Source organism: Carassius carassius, chromosome 25 (genome assembly GCF_963082965.1).
Source record: "Carassius carassius chromosome 25, fCarCar2.1, whole genome shotgun sequence".
NCBI lineage: Eukaryota > Metazoa > Chordata > Actinopteri > Cypriniformes > Cyprinidae > Carassius > Carassius carassius.
Window position 1 is genome coordinate 30,360,664 of NC_081779.1, and position 17,500 is coordinate 30,378,163.

General features: G+C 38.6%; 1 long non-coding RNA gene, 13 other non-coding genes and 8 pseudogenes across 14 annotated transcripts in view; all 22 read left to right on the top strand.

Moving 5' to 3' along the window:
* LOC132104553 (uncharacterized) overlaps positions 1-17,500 on the top strand; it is a 343,753-nt gene that overhangs the window by 102,828 nt on the left and 223,425 nt on the right. The gene's annotated exons all lie outside the window — the stretch shown is intronic.
* LOC132105276 (5S ribosomal RNA) lies at positions 469-588 on the top strand (annotated as a pseudogene).
* On the top strand, positions 2,464-2,582 carry LOC132105186 (5S ribosomal RNA). Its single transcript, XR_009423891.1, has one exon. It is a non-coding gene; the product is annotated as a 5S ribosomal RNA (ribosomal RNA).
* Positions 2,667-2,786, top strand: LOC132105278 (5S ribosomal RNA; annotated as a pseudogene).
* Positions 3,501-3,619, top strand: LOC132105198 (5S ribosomal RNA). The gene has a single exon (XR_009423902.1). It is a non-coding gene; the product is annotated as a 5S ribosomal RNA (ribosomal RNA).
* Positions 3,704-3,822, top strand: LOC132105221 (5S ribosomal RNA). Its single transcript, XR_009423923.1, has one exon. It is a non-coding gene; the product is annotated as a 5S ribosomal RNA (ribosomal RNA).
* LOC132104967 (5S ribosomal RNA) lies at positions 5,066-5,184 on the top strand. Its single transcript, XR_009423683.1, has one exon. It is a non-coding gene; the product is annotated as a 5S ribosomal RNA (ribosomal RNA).
* On the top strand, positions 6,420-6,538 carry LOC132105131 (5S ribosomal RNA). Its single transcript, XR_009423839.1, has one exon. It is a non-coding gene; the product is annotated as a 5S ribosomal RNA (ribosomal RNA).
* LOC132105279 (5S ribosomal RNA) lies at positions 6,623-6,742 on the top strand (annotated as a pseudogene).
* LOC132105210 (5S ribosomal RNA) lies at positions 8,180-8,298 on the top strand. Its single transcript, XR_009423913.1, has one exon. It is a non-coding gene; the product is annotated as a 5S ribosomal RNA (ribosomal RNA).
* On the top strand, positions 8,383-8,502 carry LOC132105323 (5S ribosomal RNA; annotated as a pseudogene).
* LOC132105222 (5S ribosomal RNA) lies at positions 9,509-9,627 on the top strand. The gene has a single exon (XR_009423924.1). It is a non-coding gene; the product is annotated as a 5S ribosomal RNA (ribosomal RNA).
* Positions 9,712-9,830, top strand: LOC132105164 (5S ribosomal RNA). The gene has a single exon (XR_009423870.1). It is a non-coding gene; the product is annotated as a 5S ribosomal RNA (ribosomal RNA).
* Positions 10,363-10,481, top strand: LOC132105233 (5S ribosomal RNA). The gene has a single exon (XR_009423930.1). It is a non-coding gene; the product is annotated as a 5S ribosomal RNA (ribosomal RNA).
* LOC132105324 (5S ribosomal RNA) lies at positions 10,566-10,685 on the top strand (annotated as a pseudogene).
* Positions 12,754-12,872, top strand: LOC132105244 (5S ribosomal RNA). The gene has a single exon (XR_009423931.1). It is a non-coding gene; the product is annotated as a 5S ribosomal RNA (ribosomal RNA).
* Positions 12,957-13,075, top strand: LOC132105078 (5S ribosomal RNA). Its single transcript, XR_009423789.1, has one exon. It is a non-coding gene; the product is annotated as a 5S ribosomal RNA (ribosomal RNA).
* Positions 13,589-13,708, top strand: LOC132105280 (5S ribosomal RNA; annotated as a pseudogene).
* LOC132104972 (5S ribosomal RNA) lies at positions 15,582-15,700 on the top strand. The gene has a single exon (XR_009423688.1). It is a non-coding gene; the product is annotated as a 5S ribosomal RNA (ribosomal RNA).
* LOC132105282 (5S ribosomal RNA) lies at positions 15,785-15,904 on the top strand (annotated as a pseudogene).
* LOC132105256 (5S ribosomal RNA) lies at positions 16,619-16,737 on the top strand. Its single transcript, XR_009423933.1, has one exon. It is a non-coding gene; the product is annotated as a 5S ribosomal RNA (ribosomal RNA).
* LOC132105318 (5S ribosomal RNA) lies at positions 16,822-16,930 on the top strand (annotated as a pseudogene).

Here is a 17,500-nt window from a genome sequence, read left to right on the forward strand (position 1 = left end):
AAAAGAGTCAATGCCCCAATGTCTGAATATTAGCAGGATTGGGCCTGGTTAGTGCTTGGATGGGAGACCGCCTTGGAATAGCAAGGTGCTTTAAGCTTTTTGGAAATTTTTCACTAAGTATATAATGATCTTGCAAAAAAAAAAAAAATAGTGTCATTGCCCGATCTCTAAATATTAGCAGATTTGGGCCTGGTTAGTACTTGGATGGGAGACCGCCTTGGAATAGCAAGGTGCTTTAAGCTTTTTGGAAATTTTTCACTAAGTATACAATAATCTTGCAAAAAAAAAAAAATTTGTCAATGCCCGATCTCTGAATCTTAGCAGGTTTAGGTCTGGTTAGTACTTAGATGAGAGACCGCCTGGGAATACCAGGTGCTTTAAGCTTTTGGGTTTTCTTCCCTACTTATACAATGTACTGGCGATTAGAATGGCTGATCTTTAAATAGCCCTCTCTTTGCAGCAACCTTCGCTTATGGCCATACCAACCTGGCTATGCCTGATCTCGTCTGATCTCGGAAGCTAAGCAGGCTTGGGCCTGGTTAGTGCTTGGATGGGAGACCGCCTTGGAATAGCAAGGTGCTTTAAGCTTTTTGGAAATTTTTCGCTAAGTATATAATAATCTTGCAAAAAAAAAAAAATAGTGTCATTGCCCAATCTCTGAATATTAGCAGGTTTGGGCCTGGTTAGTACTTGGATGGGAGACCGCCTTGGAATAGCAAGGTGCTTTAAGCTTTTTGGAAATTTTTCACTAAGTATATAATAATCTTGCAAAAAAAGAGTCAATGCCCAATCTCTGAATATAATATATATAATAATCTTGCAAAAAAAAAGAGTCAATGCCCCAATGTCTGAATATTAGCAGGATTGGGCCTGGTTAGTGCTTGGATGGGAGACCGCCTTGGAATAGCAAGGTGCTTTAAGCTTTTTGGAAATTTTTCACTAAGTATATAATGATCTTGCAAAAAAAAAAAAAAATAGTGTCATTGCCCGATCTCTGAATATTAGCAGGTTTGGGCCTGGTTAGTACTTGGATGGGAGACCGCCTTGGAATAGCAAGGTGCTTTAAGCTTTTTGGAAATTTTTCACCAAGTATATAATAATCTTGCAAAAAAAAAAAAAAGACTTAATGCACAATCTCTGAATCTTAGCAGGTTTAGGTCTAGTTAGTACTTGGATGAGAGACCGCCTGGGAATACCAGGTGCTTTAAGCTTTTTGGAAATTTTTCAGTAATTATATAATAATCTTGCCAAAAAAAAATAGTGTCATTGCCCGATCTCTGAATATTAGTTGGTTTGGGCCTGGTTAGTACTTGGATGGGAGACCGCCTTGGAATAGCAAGGTGCTTTAAGCTTTTTGGAAATTTTTCAGTAAGTATATAATAATCTTGCAAAAAAAAAAAAAAAAAAAAGAGTCAATGCCCGATCTCTGAATCTTAGCAGGTTTAGGTCTGGTTAGTACTTGGATGAGAGACCGCCTGGGAATACCAGGTGCTTTAAGCTATTTGGAAATTTTTCAGTAATTATATAATAATCTTGCCAAAAAAAAAAAAATAGTGTCATTGCCCGATCTCTGAATATTAGCAGGTTTGGGCCTGGTTAGTACTTGGATGGGAGACTGCCTTGGAATAGCAAGGTGCTTTAAGCTTTTTGGAAATTTTTCACTAAGTATATAATAATCTTGCAAAAAAAAAAAAAAAAAGAGTCAATGCCCGATCTCTGAATCTTAGCAGGTTTAGGTCTGGTTAGTACTTGGATGGGAGACCGCCTTGGAATAGCAAGGTGCTTTAAGCTTTTTGGAAATTTTTCAGTAAGTATATAATAATCTTGCAAAAAAAAAAAAAAAAAAGAGTCAATGCCCGATCTCTGAATATTAGCAGGTTTGGGCCTGGTTAGTACTTGGATGAGAGACCGCCTGGGAATACCAGGTGCTTTAAGCTATTTGGAAATTTTTCAGTAATTATATAATAATCTTGCCAAAAAAAAAAAAAATAGTGTCATTGCCCGATCTCTGAATATTAGCAGGTTTGGGCCTGGTTAGTACTTGGATGGGAGACTGCCTTGGAATAGCAAGGTGCTTTAAGCTTTTTGGAAATTTTTCACTAAGTATATAATAATCTTGCAAAAAAAAAAAAAAAAGAGTCAATGCCCGATCTCTGAATCTTAGCAGGTTTAGGTCTGGTTAGTACTTGGATGAGAGACCGCCTGGGAATACCAGGTGCTTTAAGCTTTTTGGAAATTTTTCACTAAGTATATAATAATCTTGCAAAAAAAAAAAAAAAAAGAAAAAATTGTCAATGCCCGATCTCTGAATCTTAGCAGGTTTAGGTCTGGTTAGTACTTAGATGAGAGACCGCCTGGGAATACCAGGTGCTTTAAGCTTTTGGGTTTTCTTTCCTACTTATATAATGTACTGGCCATTAGGATGACTGATCTTTAAATAGCCCTCTCTTTGCAGCTACCTTCGCTTACGGCCATACCAACCTGGCTATGCCCGATCTCGTCTGATCTCGGAAGCTAAGCAGGTTTGGGCCTGGTTAGTACTTGGATGGGAGACCGCCTGGGAATACTAGGTGCTGTAAGCTTTTGGGTTTTCTTCCCTACTTATACAATGTACTGGCGATTAGAATGGCTGATCTTTAAATAGCCCTCTCTTTGCAGCAACCTTCGCTTATGGCCATACCAACCTGGCTATGCCTGATCTCGTCTGATCTCGGAAGCTAAGCAGGCTTGGGCCTGGTTAGTGCTTGGATGGGAGACCGCCTTGGAATAGCAAGGTGCTTTAAGCTTTTTGGAAATTTTTCACTAAGTATATAATAATCTTGCAAAAAAAAAAAATAGTGTCATTGCCCAATCTCTGAATATTAGCAGGTTTGGGCCTGGTTAGTACTTGGATGGGAGACCGCCTTGGAATAGCAAGGTGCTTTAAGCTTTTTGGAAATTTTTCACTAAGTATATAATAATCTTGCAAAAAAAGAGTCAATGCCCAATCTCTGAATATAATATATATAATAATCTTGCAAAAAAAAAGAGTCAATGCCCAATGTCTGAATATTAGCAGGATTGGGCCTGGTTAGTGCTTGGATGGGAGACTGCCTTGGAATAGCAAGGTGCTTTAAGCTTTTTGGAAATTTTTCACTAAGTATATAATAATCTTGCAAAAAAAAAAAAAAAATAGTCAATGCCCGATCTCTGAATCTTAGCAGGTTTAGGTCTGGTTAGTACTTGGATGAGAGACCGCCTGGGAATACCAGGTGCTTTAAGCTTTTTGGAAATTTTTCACTAAGTATATAATAATCTTGCAAAAAAAAAAAAAAAAAAGAAAAAATTGTCAATGCCCGATCTCTGAATCTTAGCAGGTTTAGGTCTGGTTAGTACTTAGATGAGAGACCGCCTGGGAATACCAGGTGCTTTAAGCTTTTGGGTTTTCTTTCCTACTTATATAATGTACTGGCCATTAGGATGACTGATCTTTAAATAGCCCTCTCTTTGCAGCAACCTTCGCTTACGGCCATACCAACCTGGCTATGCCCGATCTCGTCTGATCTCGGAAGCTAAGCAGGTTTGGGCCTGGTTAGTACTTGGATGGGAGACCGCCTGGGAATACTAGGTGCTGTAAGCTTTTGGGTTTTCTTCCCTACTTATACAATGTACTGGCGATTAGAATGGCTGATCTTTAAATAGCCCTCTCTTTGCAGCAACCTTCGCTTATGGCCATACCAACCTGGCTATGCCTGATCTCGTCTGATCTCGGAAGCTAAGCAGGCTTGGGCATGGTTAGTACTTGGATGGGAGACCGCCTGGGAATACCAGGTGCTTTAAGCTTTTTGGAAATTTTTCACTAAGTATATAATGATCTTGCAAAAAAAAAAAAAATAGTGTCATTGCCCGATCTCTGAATATTAGCAGGTTTGGGCCTGGTTAGTACTTGGATGGGAGACCGCCTTGGAATAGCAAGGTGCTTTAAGCTTTTTGGAAATTTTTCACCAAGTATATAATAATCTTGCAAAAAAAAAAAAAAGACTCAATGCACAATCTCTGAATCTTAGCAGGTTTAGGTCTAGTTAGTACTTGGATGAGAGACCGCCTGGGAATACCAGGTGCTTTAAGCTTTTTGGAAATTTTTCAGTAATTATATAATAATCTTGCCAAAAAAAAATAGTGTCATTGCCCGATCTCTGAATATTAGCTGGTTTGGGCCTGGTTAGTACTTGGATGGGAGACCGCCTTGGAATAGCAAGGTGCTTTAAGCTTTTTGGAAATTTTTCAGTAAGTATATAATAATCTTGCAAAAAAAAAAAAAAAAAAAGAGTCAATGCCCGATCTCTGAATCTTAGCAGGTTTAGGTCTGGTTAGTACTTGGATGAGAGACCGCCTGGGAATACCAGGTGCTTTAAGCTTTTTGGAAATTTTTCAGTAATTATATAATAATCTTGCCAAAAAAAAAAAATAGTGTCATTGCCCAATCTCTGAATATTAGCAGGTTTGGGCCTGGTTAGTACTTGGATGGGAGACTGCCTTGGAATAGCAAGGTGCTTTAAGCTTTTTGGAAATTTTTCACTAAGTATATAATAATCTTGCAAAAAAAAAAAAAAAAAGAGTCAATGCCCGATCTCTGAATCTTAGCAGGTTTAGGTCTGGTTAGTACTTGGATGAGAGACCGCCTGGGAATACCAGGTGCTTTAAGCTTTTTGGAAATTTTTCAGTAATTATATAATAATCTTGCCAAAAAAAAAAATAGTGTCATTGCCCGATCTCTGAATATTAGCAGGTTTAGGCCTGGTTAGTACTTGGATGGGAGACCGCCTTGGAATAGCAAGGTGCTTTAAGCTTTTTGGAAATTTTTCACTAAGTATATAATAATCTTGCAAAAAAAAAAAAAAAAAGAAAAAATTGTCAATGCCCGATCTCTGAATCTTAGCAGGTTTAGGTCTGGTTAGTACTTAGATGAGAGACCGCCTGGGAATACCAGGTGCTTTAAGCTTTTGGGTTTTCTTTCCTACTTATATAATGTACTGGCCATTAGGATGACTGATCTTTAAATAGCCCTCTCTTTGCAGCAACCTTCGCTTACGGCCATACCAACCTGGCTATACCTGATCTCGTCTGATCTCGGAAGCTAAGCAGGCTTGGGCCTGGTTAGTACTTGGATGGGAGACCGCCTGGGAGTACCAGGTGCTGTAAGCTTTTTGGAAATTTTTCACTAAGTATTTAATAATTTTGCAAAAAAATAAAAAAAATAGAGTCAATGCCCGATCTCTCAATATTAGCAGGTTTGGGCCTGGTTAGTGCTTGGATGGGAGACCGCCTTGGAATAGCAAGGTGCTTTAAGCTTTTTGGAAATTTTTCACTAAGTATATAATAATCTTGCAAAAAAAAAAAAATAGTGTCATTGCCCAATCTCTGAATATTAGCAGGTTTGGGCCTGGTTAGTACTTGGATGGGAGACCGCTTTGGAATAGCAAGGTGCTTTAAGCTTTTTGGAAATTTTTCACTAAGTATATAATAATCTTGCAGAAAAAAAAAAAAGACTCAATGCCCAATCTCTGAATCTTAGCAGGTTTAGGTCTGGTTAGTACTTGGATGAGAGACCGCCTGGGAATACCAGGTGCTTTAAGCTTTTTGGAAATTTTTCAGTAATTATATAATAATCTTGCCAAAAAAAAATAGTGTCATTGCCCGATCTCTGAATATTAGCTGGTTTGGGCCTGGTTAGTACTTGGATGGGAGACCGCCTTTGAATAGCAAGGTGCTTTAAGCTTTTTGGAAATTTTTCACTAAGTATTTAATAATTTTGCAAAAAAATTAAAAAAATAGAGTCAATGCCCGATCTCTGAATCTTAGCAGGTTTAGGTCTGGTTAGTACTTGGATGAGAGACCGCCTGGGAATACCAGGTGCTTTAAGCTTTTTGGAAATTTTTCACTAAGTATATAATAATCTTGCAAAAAAAAAAAAAAAAGAAAAAATTGTCAATGCCCGATCTCTGAATCTTAGCAGGTTTAGGTCTGGTTAGTACTTGGATGAGAGACCGCCTGGGAATACCAGGTGCTTTAAGCTTTTTGGAAATTTTTCAGTAATTATATAATAATCTTGCTAAAAAAAAATAGTGTCATTGCCCGATCTCTGAATATTAGCAGGTTTGGGCCTGGTTAGTACTTGGATGGGAGACCGCCTTGGAATAGCAAGGTGCTTTAAGCTTTTTGGAAATTTTTCACTAAGTATATAATAATCTTGCAAAAAAAAATAGTGTCAATGCCCGATCTCTGAATCTTAGCAGGTTTAGGTCTGGTTAGTACTTAGATGAGAGACCGCCTGGGAATACCAGGTGCTTTAAGCTTTTGCGTTTTCTTTCCTACTTATATAATGTACTGGACATTAGAATGACTGATCTTTAAATAGCCCTCTCTTTGCAGCAACCTTCGCTTATGGCCATACCAACCTGGCTATGACCGATCTCGTCTGATCTCGGAAGCTAAGCAGGTTTGGGCCTGGTTAGTACTTGGATGGGAGACTGCCTGGGAATACTAGGTGCTGTAAGCTTTTGGGTTTTCTTCCCTACTTATACAATGTACTGGCGATTAGAATGGCTGATCTTTAAATAGCCCTCTCTTTGCAGCAACCTTCGCTTATGGCCATACCAACCTGGCTATGCCTGATCTCGTCTGATCTCGGAAGCTAAGCAGGCTTGGGCCTGGTTAGTGCTTGGATGGGAGACCGCCTTGGAATAGCAAGGTGCTTTAAGCTTTTTGGAAATTTTTCACTAAGTATATAATAATCTTGCAAAAAAAAAAAAAAAAAATAGTGTCATTGCCCAATCTCTGAATATTAGCAGGTTTGGGCCTGGTTAGTACTTGGATGGGAGACCGCCTTGGAATAGCAAGGTGCTTTAAGCTTTTTGGAAATTTTTCACTAAGTATATAGAAATCTTGCAAAAAAAGAGTCAATGCCCAATCTCTGAATATAATATATATAATAATCTTGCAAAAAAAAAGAGTCAATGCCCCAATGTCTGAATATTAGCAGGATTGGGCCTGGTTAGTGCTTGGATGGGAGACCGCCTTGGAATAGCAAGGTGCTTTAAGCTTTTTGGAAATTTTTCACCAAGTATATAATAATCTTGCAAAAAAAAAAAAAGACTCAATGCACAATCTCTGAATCTTAGCAGGTTTAGGTCTAGTTAGTACTTGGATGAGAGACCGCCTGGGAATACCAGGTGCTTTAAGCTTTTTGGAAATTTTTCAGTAATTATATAATAATCTTGCCAAAAAAAAATAGTGTCATTGCCCGATCTCTGAATATTAGCTGGTTTGGGCCTGGTTAGTACTTGGATGGGAGACCGCCTTGGAATAGCAAGGTGCTTTAAGCTTTTTGGAAATTTTTCAGTAAGTATATAATAATCTTGCAAAAAAAAAAAAAAAAAAGAGTCAATGCCCGATCTCTGAATCTTAGCAGGTTTAGGTCTGGTTAGTACTTGGATGAGAGACCGCCTGGGAATACCAGGTGCTTTAAGCTATTTGGAAATTTTTCAGTAATTATATAATAATCTTGCCAAAAAAAAAAAATAGTGTCATTGCCCGATCTCTGAATATTAGCAGGTTTGGGCCTGGTTAGTACTTGGATGGGAGACCGCCTTGGAATAGCAAGGTGCTTTAAGCTTTTTGGAAATTTTTCACTAAGTATATAATAATCTTGCAAAAAAAAAAAAAAAAAAGAGTCAATGCCCGATCTCTGAATCTTAGCAGGTTTAGGTCTGGTTAGTACTTGGATGAGAGACCGCCTGGGAATACCAGGTGCTTTAAGCTTTTTGGAAATTTTTCAGTAATTATATAATAATCTTGCCAAAAAAAAAAATAGTGTCATTGCCCGATCTCTGAATATTAGCAGGTTTAGGCCTGGTTAGTACTTGGATGGGAGACCGCCTTGGAATAGCAAGGTGCTTTAAGCTTTTTGGAAATTTTTCACTAAGTATATAATAATCTTGCAAAAAAAAAAAAAAAAAGAAAAAATTGTCAATGCCCGATCTCTGAATCTTAGCAGGTTTAGGTCTGGTTAGTACTTAGATGAGAGACCGCCTGGGAATACCAGGTGCTTTAAGCTTTTGGGTTTTCTTTCCTACTTATATAATGTACTGGCCATTAGGATGACTGATCTTTAAATAGCCCTCTCTTTGCAGCAACCTTCGCTTACGGCCATACCAACCTGGCTATGCCCGATCTCGTCTGATCTCGGAAGCTAAGCAGGTTTGGGCCTGGTTAGTACTTGGATGGGAGACCGCCTGGGAATACTAGGTGCTGTAAGCTTTTGGGTTTTCTTCCCTACTTATACAATGTACTGGCGATTAGAATGGCTGATCTTTAAATAGCCCTCTCTTTGCAGCAACCTTCGCTTATGGCTATACCAACCTGGCTATACCTGATCTCGCCTGATCTCGGAAGCTAAGCAGGCTTGGGCCTGGTTAGTGCTTGGATGGGAGACCGCCTTGGAATAGCAAGGTGCTTTAAGCTTTTTGGAAATTTTTCACTAAGTATATAATAATCTTGCAAAAAAAAAAAAAAAAAAAAAAATAGTGTCATTGCCCAATCTCTGAATATTAGCAGGTTTGGGCCTGGTTAGTACTTGGATGGGAGACCGCCTTGGAATAGCAAGGTGCTTTAAGCTTTTTGGAAATTTTTCACTAAGTATATAGAAATCTTGCAAAAAAAGAGTCAATGCCCAATCTCTGAATATAATATATATAATAATCTTGCAAAAAAAAAGAGTCAATGCCCCAATGTCTGAATATTAGCAGGATTGGGCCTGGTTAGTGCTTGGATGGGAGACCGCCTTGGAATAGCAAGGTGCTTTAAGCTTTTTGGAAATTTTTCATCAAGTATATAATAATCTTGCAAAAAAAAAAAAAAGACTCAATGCACAATCTCTGAATCTTAGCAGGTTTAGGTCTAGTTAGTACTTGGATGAGAGACCGCCTGGGAATACCAGGTGCTTTAAGCTTTTTGGAAATTTTTCAGTAATTATATAATAATCTTGCCAAAAAAAAATAGTGTCATTGCCCGATCTCTGAATATTAGCTGGTTTGGGCCTGGTTAGTACTTGGATGGGAGACCGCCTTGGAATAGCAAGGTGCTTTAAGCTTTTTGGAAATTTTTCAGTAAGTATATAATAATCTTGCAAAAAAAAAAAAAAAAGAGTCAATGCCCGATCTCTGAATCTTAGCAGGTTTAGGTCTGGTTAGTACTTGGATGAGAGACCGCCTGGGAATACCAGGTGCTTTAAGCTATTTGGAAATTTTTCAGTAATTATATAATAATCTTGCCAAAAAAAAAAAAAAAGAAAAATTGTCAATGCCCGATCTCTGAATCTTAGCAGGTTTAGGTCTGGTTAGTACTTAGATGAGAGACCGCCTGGGAATACCAGGTGCTTTAAGCTTTTGGGTTTTCTTTCCTACTTATATAATGTACTGGCCATTAGGATGACTGATCTTTAAATAGCCCTCTCTTTGCAGCAACCTTCGCTTACGGCCATACCAACCTGGCTATGCCCGATCTCGTCTGATCTCGGAAGCTAAGCAGGTTTGGGCCTGGTTAGTACTTGGATGGGAGACCGCCTGGGAATACTAGGTGCTGTAAGCTTTTGGGTTTTCTTCCCTACTTATACAATGTACTGGCGATGAGAATGGCTGATCTTTAAATAGCCCTCTCTTTGCAGCAACCTTCGCTTATGGCTATACCAACCTGGCTATACCTGATCTCGTCTGATCTCGGAAGCTAAGCAGGCTTGGGCCTGGTTAGTACTTGGATGGGAGACTGCCTGGGAGTACCAGGTGCTGTAAGCTTTTTGGAAATTTTTCACTAAGTATATAATAATCTTGCAAAAAAAAAAAAAAAAAAAAAAAAAGAGTCAATGCCCGATCTCTGAATCTTAGCAGGTTTAGGTCTGGTTAGTACTTGGATGAGAGACCGCCTGGGAATACCAGGTGCTTTAAGCTTTTTGGAAATTTTTCAGTAATTATATAATAATCTTGCCAAAAAAAAAAATAGTGTCATTGCCCGATCTCTGAATATTAGCAGGTTTAGGCCTGGTTAGTACTTGGATGGGAGACCGCCTTGGAATAGCAAGGTGCTTTAAGCTTTTTGGAAATTTTTCACTAAGTATATAATAATCTTGCAAAAAAAAAAAAAAAAAGAAAAAATTGTCAATGCCCGATCTCTGAATCTTAGCAGGTTTAGGTCTGGTTAGTACTTAGATGAGAGACCGCCTGGGAATACCAGGTGCTTTAAGCTTTTGGGTTTTCTTTCCTACTTATATAATGTACTGGCCATTAGGATGACTGATCTTTAAATAGCCCTCTCTTTGCAGCAACCTTCGCTTACGGCCATACCAACCTGGCTATGCCCGATCTCGTCTGATCTCGGAAGCTAAGCAGGTTTGGGCCTGGTTAGTACTTGGATGGGAGACCGCCTGGGAATACTAGGTGCTGTAAGCTTTTGGGTTTTCTTCCCTACTTATACAATGTACTGGCGATTAGAATGGCTGATCTTTAAATAGCCCTCTCTTTGCAGCAACCTTCGCTTATGGCTATACCAACCTGGCTATACCTGATCTCGCCTGATCTCGGAAGCTAAGCAGGCTTGGGCCTGGTTAGTGCTTGGATGGGAGACCGCCTTGGAATAGCAAGGTGCTTTAAGCTTTTTGGAAATTTTTCACTAAGTATATAATAATCTTGCAAAAAAAAAAAAAAAAAAAAAAATAGTGTCATTGCCCAATCTCTGAATATTAGCAGGTTTGGGCCTGGTTAGTACTTGGATGGGAGACCGCCTTGGAATAGCAAGGTGCTTTAAGCTTTTTGGAAATTTTTCACTAAGTATATAGAAATCTTGCAAAAAAAGAGTCAATGCCCAATCTCTGAATATAATATATATAATAATCTTGCAAAAAAAAAGAGTCAATGCCCCAATGTCTGAATATTAGCAGGATTGGGCCTGGTTAGTGCTTGGATGGGAGACCGCCTTGGAATAGCAAGGTGCTTTAAGCTTTTTGGAAATTTTTCATCAAGTATATAATAATCTTGCAAAAAAAAAAAAAAGACTCAATGCACAATCTCTGAATCTTAGCAGGTTTAGGTCTAGTTAGTACTTGGATGAGAGACCGCCTGGGAATACCAGGTGCTTTAAGCTTTTTGGAAATTTTTCAGTAATTATATAATAATCTTGCCAAAAAAAAATAGTGTCATTGCCCGATCTCTGAATATTAGCTGGTTTGGGCCTGGTTAGTACTTGGATGGGAGACCGCCTTGGAATAGCAAGGTGCTTTAAGCTTTTTGGAAATTTTTCAGTAAGTATATAATAATCTTGCAAAAAAAAAAAAAAAAGAGTCAATGCCCGATCTCTGAATCTTAGCAGGTTTAGGTCTGGTTAGTACTTGGATGAGAGACCGCCTGGGAATACCAGGTGCTTTAAGCTATTTGGAAATTTTTCAGTAATTATATAATAATCTTGCAAAAAAAAAAATAGTGTCATTGCCCAATCTCTGAATATTAGCAGGTTTGGGCCTGGTTAGTACTTGGATGGGAGACCGCCTTGGAATAGCAAGGTGCTTTAAGCTTTTTGGAAATTTTTCACTAAGTATATAATAATCTTGCAAAAAAAGAGTCAATGCCCAATCTCTGAATATAATATATATAATAATCTTGCAAAAAAAAAGAGTCAATGCCCCAATGTCTGAATATTAGCAGGATTGGGCCTGGTTAGTGCTTGGATGGGAGACCGCCTTTGAATAGCAAGGTGCTTTAAGCTTTTTGGAAATTTTTCACTAAGTATATAATGATCTTGCAAAAAAAAAAAAAATAGTGTCATTGCCCGATCTCTGAATATTAGCAGGTTTGGGCCTGGTTAGTACTTGGATGGGAGACCGCCTTGGAATAGCAAGGTGCTTTAAGCTTTTTGGAAATTTTTTTACTAAGTATATAATAATCTTGCAAAAAAAAAAAAAAAAAAGAAAAAATTGTCATTGCCCGATCTCTGAATATTAGCAGGTTTGGGCCTGGTTAGTGCTTGGATGGGAGACCGCCTTTGAATAGCAAGGTGCTTTAAGCTTTTTGGAAATTTTTCACTAAGTATATAATAATGTTGCAAAAAAAAAAAAAAGACTCAATGCACAATCTCTGAATCTTAGCAGGTTTAGGTCTGGTTAGTACTTGGATGAGAGACCGCCTGGGAATACCAGGTGCTTTAAGCTTTTTGGAAATTTTTTTACTAAGTATATAATAATCTTGCAAAAAAAAAAAAAAAAAAGAAAAAATTGTCAATGCCCGATCTCTGAATCTTAGCAGGTTTAGGTCTGGTTAGTACTTGGATGAGAGACCGCCTGGGAATACCAGGTGCTTTAAGCTTTTTGGAAATTTTTCAGTAATTATATAATAATCTTGCCAAAAAAAAAAATAGTGTCATTGTCCGATCTCTGAATATTAGCAGGTTTAGGCCTGGTTAGTACTTGGATGGGAGACCGCCTTGGAATAGCAAGGTGCTTTAAGCTTTTTGGAAATTTTTCACTAAGTATATAATAATCTTGCAAAAAAAAAAAATTGTCAATGCCCGATCTCTGAATCTTAGCAGGTTTAGGTCTGGTTAGTACTTAGATGAGAGACCGCCTGGGAATACCAGGTGCTTTAAGCTTTTGGGTTTTCTTTCCTACTTATATAATGTACTGGACATTAGGATGACTGATCTTTAAATAGCCCTCTCTTTGCAGCAACCTTCGCTTACGGCCATACCAACCTGGCTATGCCCGATCTCGTCTGATCTCGGAAGCTAAGCAGGTTTGGGCCTGGTTAGTACTTGGATGGGAGACCGCCTGGGAATACTAGGTGCTGTAAGCTTTTGGGTTTTCTTCCCTACTTATACAATGTACTGGCGATTAGAATGGCTGATCTTTAAATAGCCCTCTCTTTGCAGCAACCTTCGCTTATGGCCATACCAACCTGGCTATACCTGATCTCGTCTGATCTCGGAAGCTAAGCAGGCTTGGGCCTGGTTAGTACTTGGATGGGAGACTGCCTGGGAGTACCAGGTGCTGTAAGCTTTTTGGAAATTTTTCACTAAGTATATAATAATCTTGCAAAAAAAAAAAAAAAAAGAGTCAATGCCCGATCTCTGAATCTTAGCAGGTTTAGGTCTGGTTAGTACTTGGATGAGAGACCGCCTGGGAATACCAGGTGCTTTAAGCTTTTAGGAAATTTTTCAGTAATTATATAATAATCTTGCCAAAGAAAAAATAGTGTCATTGCCCGATCTCTGAATATTAGCAGGTTTAGGCCTGGTTAGTACTTGGATGGGAGACCGCCTTGGAATAGCAAGGTGCTTTAAGCTTTTTGGAAATTTTTCACTAAGTATATAATAATCTTGCAAAAAAAAAAAAATTTGTCAATGCCCGATCTCTGAATCTTAGCAGGTTTAGGTCTGGTTAGTACTTAGATGAGAGACCGCCTGGGAATACCAGGTGCTTTAAGCTTTTGGGTTTTCTTCCCTACTTATACAATGTACTGGCGATTAGAATGGCTGATCTTTAAATAGCCCTCTCTTTGCAGCAACCTTCGCTTATGGCCATACCAACCTGGCTATGCCTGATCTCGTCTGATCTCGGAAGCTAAGCAGGCTTGGGCCTGGTTAGTGCTTGGATGGGAGACCGCCTTGGAATAGCAAGGTGCTTTAAGCTTTTTGGAAATTTTTCGCTAAGTATATAATAATCTTGCAAAAAAAAAAAATAGTGTCATTGCCCAATCTCTGAATATTAGCAGGTTTGGGCCTGGTTAGTACTTGGATGGGAGACCGCCTTGGAATAGCAAGGTGCTTTAAGCTTTTTGGAAATTTTTAACTAAGTATATAATAATCTTGCAAAAAAAGAGTCAATGCCCAATCTCTGAATATAATATATATAATAATCTTGCAAAAAAAAAGAGTCAATGCCCCAATGTCTGAATATTAGCAGGATTGGGCCTGGTTAGTGCTTGGATGGGAGACCGCCTTGGAATAGCAAGGTGCTTTAAGCTTTTTGGAAATTTTTCACTAAGTATATAATGATCTTGCAAAAAAAAAAAAAAATAGTGTCATTGCCCGATCTCTGAATATTAGCAGGTTTGGGCCTGGTTAGTACTTGGATGGGAGACCGCCTTGGAATAGCAAGGTGCTTTAAGCTTTTTGGAAATTTTTCACCAAGTATATAATAATCTTGCAAAAAAAAAAAAAAGACTTAATGCACAATCTCTGAATCTTAGCAGGTTTAGGTCTAGTTAGTACTTGGATGAGAGACCGCCTGGGAATACCAGGTGCTTTAAGCTTTTTGGAAATTTTTCAGTAATTATATAATAATCTTGCCAAAAAAAAATAGTGTCATTGCCCGATCTCTGAATATTAGTTGGTTTGGGCCTGGTTAGTACTTGGATGGGAGACCTCCTTGGAATAGCAACGTGCTTTAAGCTTTTTGGAAATTTTTCAGTAAGTATATAATAATCTTGCAAAAAAAAAAAAAAAAAAAGAGTCAATGCCCGATCTCTGAATCTTAGCAGGTTTAGGTCTGGTTAGTACTTGGATGAGAGACCGCCTGGGAATACCAGGTGCTTTAAGCTATTTGGAAATTTTTCAGTAATTATATAATAATCTTGCCAAAAAAAAAAAAATAGTGTCATTGCCCGATCTCTGAATATTAGCAGGTTTGGGCCTGGTTAGTACTTGGATGGGAGACTGCCTTGGAATAGCAAGGTGCTTTAAGCTTTTTGGAAATTTTTCACTAAGTATATAATAATCTTGCAAAAAAAAAAAAAAAAAGAGTCAATGCCCGATCTCTGAATCTTAGCAGGTTTAGGTCTGGTTAGTACTTGGATGGGAGACCGCCTTGGAATAGCAAGGTGCTTTAAGCTTTTTGGAAATTTTTCAGTAAGTATATAATAATCTTGCAAAAAAAAAAAAAAAAAAGAGTCAATGCCCGATCTCTGAATCTTAGCAGGTTTAGGTCTGGTTAGTACTTGGATGAGAGACCGCCTGGGAATACCAGGTGCTTTAAGCTATTTGGAAATTTTTCAGTAATTATATAATAATCTTGCCAAAAAAAAAAAAAATAGTGTCATTGCCCGATCTCTGAATATTAGCAGGTTTGGGCCTGGTTAGTACTTGGATGGGAGACTGCCTTGGAATAGCAAGGTGCTTTAAGCTTTTTGGAAATTTTTCACTAAGTATATAATAATCTTGCAAAAAAAAAAAAAAAAGAGTCAATGCCCGATCTCTGAATCTTAGCAGGTTTAGGTCTGGTTAGTACTTGGATGAGAGACCGCCTGGGAATACCAGGTGCTTTAAGCTTTTTGGAAATTTTTCACTAAGTATATAATAATCTTGCAAAAAAAAAAAAAAAAAGAAAAAATTGTCAATGCCCGATCTCTGAATCTTAGCAGGTTTAGGTCTGGTTAGTACTTAGATGAGAGACCGCCTGGGAATACCAGGTGCTTTAAGCTTTTGGGTTTTCTTTCCTACTTATATAATGTACTGGCCATTAGGATGACTGATCTTTAAATAGCCCTCTCTTTGCAGCTACCTTCGCTTACGGCCATACCAACCTGGCTATGCCCGATCTCGTCTGATCTCGGAAGCTAAGCAGGTTTGGGCCTGGTTAGTACTTGGATGGGAGATCGCCTGGGAATACTAGGTGCTGTAAGCTTTTGGGTTTTCTTCCCTACTTATACAATGTACTGGCGATTAGAATGGCTGATCTTTAAATAGCCCTCTCTTTGCAGCAACCTTCGCTTATGGCCATACCAACCTGGCTATGCCTGATCTCGTCTGATCTCGGAAGCTAAGCAGGCTTGGGCCTGGTTAGTGCTTGGATGGGAGACCGCCTTGGAATAGCAAGGTGCTTTAAGCTTTTTGGAAATTTTTCACTAAGTATATAATAATCTTGCAAAAAAAAAAAATAGTGTCATTGCCCAATCTCTGAATATTAGCAGGTTTGGGCCTGGTTAGTACTTGGATGGGAGACCGCCTTGGAATAGCAAGGTGCTTTAAGCTTTTTGGAAATTTTTCACTAAGTATATAATAATCTTGCAAAAAAAGAGTCAATGCCCAATCTCTGAATATAATATATATAATAATCTTGCAAAAAAAAAGAGTCAATGCCCAATGTCTGAATATTAGCAGGATTGGGCCTGGTTAGTGCTTGGATGGGAGACTGCCTTGGAATAGCAAGGTGCTTTAAGCTTTTTGGAAATTTTTCACTAAGTATATAATAATCTTGCAAAAAAAAAAAAAAAATAGTCAATGCCCGATCTCTGAATCTTAGCAGGTTTAGGTCTGGTTAGTACTTGGATGAGAGACCGCCTGGGAATACCAGGTGCTTTAAGCTTTTTGGAAATTTTTCACTAAGTATATAATAATCTTGCAAAAAAAAAAAAAAAAAAGAAAAAATTGTCAATGCCCGATCTCTGAATCTTAGCAGGTTTAGGTCTGGTTAGTACTTAGATGAGAGACCGCCTGGGAATACCAGGTGCTTTAAGCTTTTGGGTTTTCTTTCCTACTTATATAATGTACTGGCCATTAGGATGACTGATCTTTAAATAGCCCTCTCTTTGCAGCAACCTTCGCTTACGGCCATACCAACCTGGCTATGCCCGATCTCGTCTGATCTCGGAAGCTAAGCAGGTTTGGGCCTGGTTAGTACTTGGATGGGAGACCGCCTGGGAATACTAGGTGCTGTAAGCTTTTGGGTTTTCTTCCCTACTTATACAATGTACTGGCGATTAGAATGGCTGATCTTTAAATAGCCCTCTCTTTGCAGCAACCTTCGCTTATGGCCATACCAACCTGGCTATGCCTGATCTCGGAAGCTAAGCAGGCTTGGGCATGGTTAGTACTTGGATGGGAGACCGCCTGGGAGTACCAGGTGCTGTAAGCTTTTTGGAAATTTTTCACTAAGTATATAATAATCTTGCAAAAAAAAAAGAGTCAATGCCCCAATGTCTGAATATTAGCAGGATTGGGCCTGGTTAGTGCTTGGATGGGAGACCGCCTTGGAATAGCAAGGTGCTTTAAGCTTTTTGGAAATTTTTCACTAAGTATATAATGATCTTGCAAAAAAAAAAAAAATAGTGTCATTGCCCGATCTCTGAATATTAGCAGGTTTGGGCCTGGTTAGTACTTGGATGGGAGACCGCCTTGGAATAGCAAGGTGCTTAAAGCTTTTTGGAAATTTTTCACCAAGTATATAATAATCTTGCAAAAAAAAAAAAAAGACTCAATGCACAATCTCTGAATCTTAGCAGGTTTAGGTCTAGTTAGTACTTGGATGAGAGACCGCCTGGGAATACCAGGTGCTTTAAGCTTTTTGGAAATTTTTCAGTAATTATATAATAATCTTGCCAAAAAAAAATAGTGTCATTGCCCGATCTCTGAATATTAGCTGGTTTGGGCCTGGTTAGTACTTGGATGGGAGACCGCCTTGGAATAGCAAGGTGCTTTAAGCTTT